A 7,436-nucleotide genomic window follows, 5' to 3' on the forward strand; every position below is an offset into this window, starting at 1 on the left:
ACCCTTTGGTGTGCAAAGGAAAAGGTCTGTGCAAAGAGGGCAGGTTTCAACTGGATCTAAGGAAGAAATGTTCTACAACGAGGGTGGTGAGGCGCTGGAATAGTGTGCCCCGAGAAGCTGTGGATGCTCCATCCCTGGAAGTGTTCAAGGATGGGGCTCTGAACAACCCGGTCTAGTGGAAGATATTCTTGCTCACAGCAGGGTGGGTTGGACTAGATGATCTTCAAAGGTCCCTTCCAACCCAAATCATTCTATGAGTCTAAGATTCAATGACACTAAAATGAGATACAGACTTAATCCCGTTTGTATGAGTCCACATTTCAAACACAGCTGACACCAAGACCAGTGCTAACTCTGAGGCAGTCCAGGGGCTACTGTCTTCAGCCCACTTAATGCACTTCATCAGTTTATTGCAGCTGCCTTGATTGAAATGCTCGCATGTTAAAAAAACAAAACAAAACAAAACAAAACAGAACAAAACCACTATTACTGCTCTTTCTTCATGCTCTGAATCAACAGCAACATGAGATTTTGCCTTCTTTTCACTCCTTCTCCCTTTTCCTTGTGGTGCATTGCCTCCAATGAAGATTTTCCTTTCATTAAAACATGCTTGGTCAATACTAATCTTCTATTACTTAAAAAATATCTACTCCAGCATCTTCTTACACATAACCAGCATTCACAAGGGATTATGGAGGCTAAGTTGTGGCTACTGAAATAATTCATTACAGTAAGTATTTAAAAAAAGACTTTAACCTGGTCTTCTCTCCACTGAGAGATGAGAAAGACTGTTTTTCTTGTTAAAGGGCAGAAGAAAATTGACAGTTTGATACCGTGGCGTATCATTTCAGTTATGCTTCAGCAGCTGCCTGTGCACCATAGTGCGGTAAAACACCTCCTTGCACTCAGCCGCCTGCAAACAGAAACTTCCTTCAAGATATCCTCAAGTGTTCCCCGTACAAACTGAATTTAAAGCAATGCAGTAAAAAACATTCAGACCAGATAGACAAGATTTTGTTCAGTTTCCAAAGCTGAAACACTACTTTTTTTCCCACGCGAGTCTACTGAAATACTAGAAAACCTATATCACAGGTTGTCTTCCTACTTTTGCATACACACAGGAGGTGCAAGGAGCTCCTGAGAGCTCCCGTGGGCACCCTGTGCATACAGCCGTGCATACAGCTTCTCACATAGAGCCTGATTTCTTCCCAAAGCTACTCAAGGAAATATAACAGCCTTTTCCTTCTTTCTACCTTTAGGCCACCCCTAGTTTGCTTCCTGACATCTTATTTACTCTCCAGTTTGCATCCCTGAGGCTGCCGCCATCCTCGCCTGTGGTAGCTCAGTAACGCTCCTCCTCCCCATGTCCGTCTTGGCTGACTGTCTGTCTCCAACCTGCTGCCGCTTCCTTTAGCTCTTACCCAGTGGGGCTCCGTGATCCCTGGCAGCCCAATATCTGCACCCTGTTGACACGTGCACAGATTTATGGAAGTTTGCATGGATTACAGCCTGGGACGTGGCTCTCTCTGCACTCCAGTTTGCTGTTAACAGTGAGAAATCCACGCTGAGAAACACAAAGCCAGTGGTGCTATGTGTGTCTTTCTAAAGTATCTATTTTCCCCAACACTGGCTATACCATGTGATTTATCTGACCAAAATGCAAAAGACTACAGTTTCAGTGTTGCAAACCCTCTCAAGTCATCTTATCCTTTCTCTCTAAAGCCCCAGATATAATTCCACGTATCAGCTCATGGCATGGTGAGTTGAACATGACCTTCAGGGAGTTACTTCCATCTCATCTTAAAAAAACAAAACAAAACACAAAAAGAGCTGAAAAGGACAGTATATAAAATTACTTTTTATTCTTTGCACCCAAATAAGAATTCATTCTTCATTTTGAAGGTTAGTGCAGAGTCCTACAGAACACAGTTAAACCTTTCTGCACTAATTGTGCTCAAAGTTGAGTTGATTTTCTGCCTGCTTCATAGCCTTCTTGCCTATCCTTTTGCTCACAATTATGTAAAAAAGATAATTCTAACCCTCACCGTCGACTCAAGGTAGTTGTAGACCTCAGCCAAGAATAAACTAGGTGGATGTCTGCTCTGAAAGAGCTCCCTTGTTTCCAGGTGGCCTCTTCAAAGCCAGACCCTTCTTGTGACGTGGAAAGAGTCCAGTCACTTATACTTTCCAGCTAAAATTGCCGTGCAATATATGTGCTCTGATGCAGATCAGTCATTCAGTCTTCCCTCTCTTAGCAGACCTGTGGGGTTCACGCAGTGTGAGGTGATAGAAGGAACAGAGAGAAAGGAAGATACTACTTGTCAGCTCTGCAAATTGGAGTAAATTAGGGGTGGCATATGGTCTGCCTCATTTGAGTTATGCTAACAGAAAAGAGAGGGCTGAAGTGTGTCACGGGTGAATGGTTCAGAAGAAAGAAATTATTTGGAGCATTGCACAGACAGGAGTCAGAAAGCCATCCTAGCTGCAAAGCAGTCAAATTATGTATCTATTACCTGTCCCTGTCCCTGGGCTATTTCCTGGGCTTCTTATTATGGTCAGTATGGGCCATGGAAGAGGAAGGTGTGTTTTGTCTTCTCATCTACAGCTCTTGGGAGATGCTGTTTGGATGTTCCCAGTCTTCTTGGCTTCATCCAGCTGATTATAACCTGAACATATGATTTCTTGTCCTCATATCGATAGCATGATTCATGGATTGCATATTTGGTTTGGTGTTTGTCAGCATGGACAGCAACAGTGAAAGTAGAAGTGGGATAACTTGACAGAATTCTTGGCTGCATCTGAGGTCAGATGGAAACTGACCAAGATGTAACAGTTCGGCTCCTTTCCCCCAGAAACGCTCCTTGGACTGTCTTTGAAAATGTGGACATCCTAAGGGTTGGTGATGGCCAGATCTTGTGGTTGTGAACACCCTTTAAGATGATGCTCCTGGCCTTCAAAGTCTGGACTGCACACCCATCATAGTGGTGATGATCCTTCCCATTTCAGCCTTGAGCGACATCTTGGGATGAAAAGGACGCCTGTCAAGGTGGGCTCCTGGTTTGAACCGCCATTCCGGCCTTGAGCGACATCTTGGGACGAAAAGAACGCCTGTCAAGGTGGGCTCCTGGTTTGAACCAGTATATCTGTTCTTACTTTTAGCGTTGCATTAAGATAGGTGAAGCTATTTGCCTTACAGAAATAATTTCCCTTTTCTTCTTTCTCTGCTATACCATTCACCTTATCTACATTTTGGTGCTCTGCCAAAGTTGTCTTCTTTAAGCCCAAAATAATTTTTGCAGATTTAATCAGCCGAAACAATCTTAATGTTTAACTTAATCTTAATGTTAAACTCCACCAACTCACCATCGATCTCCCGTTCTCTTTTTCCAAAGTCTCTCCTCCCCTTGCCTTACTGTCTTAATTCCTCTCCTACTTCTATCCAGAATAATTTCACCCTAAGATGCACTTACGGAAATATTTCAAGTGATACCACAGGCAATCTTCCAAAGACCCAGTCATTTAATAAATTTTCACACATTTTTGTATTTGCTTTCCTCTCACTGACAAAAAACTCGTATGAAATGCAAAACCTTCACTCTAATATTATCACTCACACTGACCAATTTCAGCATGTCATCACAATTAAATATGTGGCTACACACAAAAAACTTTACCTGCCTAATTCCCCTTGCAGAGAAGCTGTGAGTTCACATGCTCCCATTTCTTAGAAATAGCTAACTCAGTTCTGCCTTGTCTGCCCAGGTCACAGCCTCCCACCCGAGTCAATGTGGAGTCAGATGAAACTGTCCATGAGGCTCAGGATCAAGCCGAAGATCTATGACAAAATGGTAAAGGTTGAAGAGTGGGCGTTTCCACAGCCAGATGAAAGTTTTTGACATTAACATTAAGTTAAAAGCTCGGTCTAACAAGATACTTTAATTTTCTTCCTATTAACATTACTGAATCACTGCGTATAAGATTCAAGATTATATGTGTATGTGTGAACTTCCTTTCAGTTTCCACTTCTCAAGCTAGATCCTGCCTCTGAAGCAACACAGAGTATTCATCATCTGTCCTCCTGATCAGCTCCATGATGAACCCAAGTTTATATGGTGGATCAGAACATGAGGCCCCTTTTAATGGAACATTTAGCAAGGTGTGGGGTTTTATAAAAAAAAAAGTAAAAGATTTACTCTTCCAAGGTATTCTGGACTTTAAACTTTGATGATTTAGCAGGGAACTTTCACACTTGCCACAGCACAAGGCTGTTTCTCATCTTTCATTTCCTGGACAAATTTATTTCATAAATTGCTTTTTCCTGAACTGAAATACTCTGATCTTGCTTACATGGAATTATTTGTAGTACACGTTTGAAAGGGAAATCATTCTAATGTTGTAACAATGAACACTGCCGTGAGATGTACTGTTGATTTTAGCATAGCTGCAGAATGATGCTCCTTGTTGCCTGTATAAGGGAAAATACATTCAACGATACACAAAAAAGTGTCAAAGAAGAAGACAGAAACAAGAAGAGCTTCTTGTTCTTGAACAAAACAAGAAAAACTTCTTCAACTACATCAGCAGTGACAGGAAGATAAGGGGAAATATTTGCCTGCTGCTGAATGAGGTGGGTGCTCTGGTGACAAAGGATACGGAGAAGGTGGAGCTACTGAGTGCTTTCTTTGCTTCAGTCTTTACTGCTAAGGCTGACCCTCAGGAATCTCAGGCCCTGGAGGTATAAGAGAACGTCTGGAGAAAGGAAGACTTTCCCTCAGTCAAGAAAGATCAGGTTAGAGACCATGTCCAAGCTGGACATCCACAAATCCATGGGCCCCAATGGGATGCACCCAAGAGTGCTGAGGGAGCTGCCAGAGAGCGCTAAGTCACTCTTCATCATCTCTGAACATCTCTCCTCTAAACAGGAGAGGTGCCTGAAGACTGAAGGAAAGCCAATATCGCTCCAGTCTTCAAAAAGCGCAAGGAGAAGGACTCGGGAAACTTCAGGCCTCACCTGCATCCCTGGAAAGGTGATAGAACAGCTCATTCTGGACATTATCTCTAAGGATGAGGAGGAATAAGAGGTTATCAGGAGTAGTCAGTATGGATTCACTACGGGGAAGAAACTTCAGGCCTCACCTGCATCCCTGGAAAGGTGATAGAACAGCTCATTCGGGATGATGTTTTTAAGCATGTGGAGGAAAAGAAGGTTATTAGGAGTGGTCAGCATGGATTCACCAAGGGGAAACCATGCCTGACCAATATGACTGGCTGGATAGATGAGGAGGGAGCAGTGGCTGTGGTCTACCTCAACTTCAGCAAGGCTTTTGGCACTGTCTCCCATAACATCCTCACAAGGGAAGTGTGCGTTAGATGAGTGGACAGTGAGATGGATTGTGACCTGGCTGAATGACAGGACTCAGAGGGCTGTGATCAGTGGCAAAGAGTCTCATCAGAGGGCTGGGGCTAGTAGTGTTCCTCAGAGGTCAGAACTGGGTCCAGCCTTGGTCAACACATTCATCAATGAACTAGATGAAGGGATAGAATATATCCTTGGCAAGTTTGCTGATGATACAAACTGGGGAGACTGGCTGATACACCAGAAGGCTGTGCTGCTCTTCAATGAGACCTGGGCAGGCTGGAGAGTTGGGTGGAGAGGAACTGAATGAGGTTCAATAAGGGCAAGTGCAGGGCCCTGCACCTGGGGAGGAATAACCCCATGCACCAGTACAGGTTGGGGGTTGACCTGCTGGAAAGCAGCTCTGCAGAGAAGGACCTGGGAGTCCTGGTGGAGAACAAGTTCACCATGAGCCAGCTGTGAGCCCCTGTGGCCAAGAAGGCAGATAGTATGTTGGAGCGCATCAAGAAGAGTGTGGCCAGCAGGTCAAGGGAGGTTCTCCTCCCCCTCTACTCTGCCCTAGTGACGCCACATCTGGAGCACTGTGACCAGTTCTGGGCTCCCCAGCTCACGTGGGACAAGGAACTACTTGGAGAGAGCACAGTGAAGGGCTATGAAGATGATTAAGGGACTGGAACATCTCTCTTACAAAGAAAGACTGAGAAAGCCGGATCTGTTTAGCCTGGCGAAGAGAAGGCTGAGAGGGGATCTGATCAGTGCTTATACACCTTATCAATGCTTATAGATCTGATCAATGCTAAAGACCACGTGTCGAGAGGATGGGACCAGACTCTTTTCAGCGGTCCCCAGCAACAGGGCAAGGGGCAATGGTCACAAGGAAACATAAGGAAAATCTTCTTTACTCTGCGGGTGGCACTGGAACACAAGCTGCCCAGAGAGGTTGAGGAGTCTCCTTCTCTGGAGATACTCAAAACCCGCCTGGATGCGATTCTGTTCAACCTGCTCTGGGTGAACCTACTTTAGCAGGGGAGCTGGACTAGATGATTCCAGAGGTCCCTTCTAGCCCCAAACATTTGGTGATTCTGTGATGAGTATGTTCCTTCTCACCCCCAAGAGCTGCGTTTCCATTGTATTTTGTTTGTAGGTGAAAATACATTATTGATGAGAATGGCTACTATGGTATTGTGACTAAAGACACAGTTAGACAGGGCAACTTTTGGAGACCTTTTTCTTCTTCTGTAAGAAGAAAATAACACTTTCCATCTCCACTGGCTTTTCTCTGAAGAGGTACCATTTAAACCTTTGTTTCTATTCTGTTTAATTTCTTAACAAGAGCATTTTCATGCTTATTAGAAAAAAAAAACCACAGATTGAGGTCAAAAGTGTGTATACTCCGTGTTTTCAAGACTTAACCTATTTTTTCCCTTAAAAGATTTAGAATTAAAACATCCTTAGAAGTCAGCATTTGATGCAATAAATGGAATTGCAGTTGAGCTTGAGATAGCTACTGAAGCACAGAGCCCAGCTGGAAGACACGACGGGTAGACACCGTTTTGTAATGACCTTCCTACAGGTATCTGCCCCATGGAGAAAGCTGCGTATCTGCCGCATAGGCAGGAACCTTTTTCTAAATTCCAACTGTAAGACTAAAAGAAAAAAAAATTTGCTAGCCTTAGGCCTTTCTAATGAGCATTAACGCAAGGTTCGATGCTCTGTAATAGACTGTGTCCAAGAAGCTCAGACACAGTGTGAGAAAATGCTTCTCAGCTCCTTCCTCACACTATCTGCTTTAAAACTAAAGCTGGGCAGGCTCTGTGCAACCTGCATCCAAATTAATCTTGACAATCTGCTAGAAAATCTTTATTAAGGCTCAAAGCTTAAAAGCTTAACATGTGCATAGTTTCTGCTTTGAAAGAGAGCCCGAGGCTCCAAGCCCCAGAACTGAAACTCATTTTTTTATTTCATTCACCGAATCACAGAATCACTTCTGTTGGAAGAGACCTTTAAAATCATCGAGTCCAGCTGTTCACCCTGCACTGCCAGGTCACCACTAAACCATGTCCCTAAGCATCACATCCAC

At 43.9% G+C, this 7,436-nt stretch overlaps 1 pseudogene; it reads left to right on the forward strand.

The window, feature by feature from the left end:
- Positions 1-3,785: 3,785 nt before the first annotated feature.
- Positions 3,786-5,914, forward strand: LOC104498786 (annotated as a pseudogene).
- The last annotated feature ends 1,522 nt before the right edge of the window (positions 5,915-7,436 follow it).

Source organism: Buceros rhinoceros, unplaced genomic scaffold, assembly GCF_000710305.1.
Source record: "Buceros rhinoceros silvestris isolate BGI_N320 unplaced genomic scaffold, ASM71030v1 scaffold348, whole genome shotgun sequence".
Lineage (NCBI taxonomy): Eukaryota > Metazoa > Chordata > Aves > Bucerotiformes > Bucerotidae > Buceros > Buceros rhinoceros.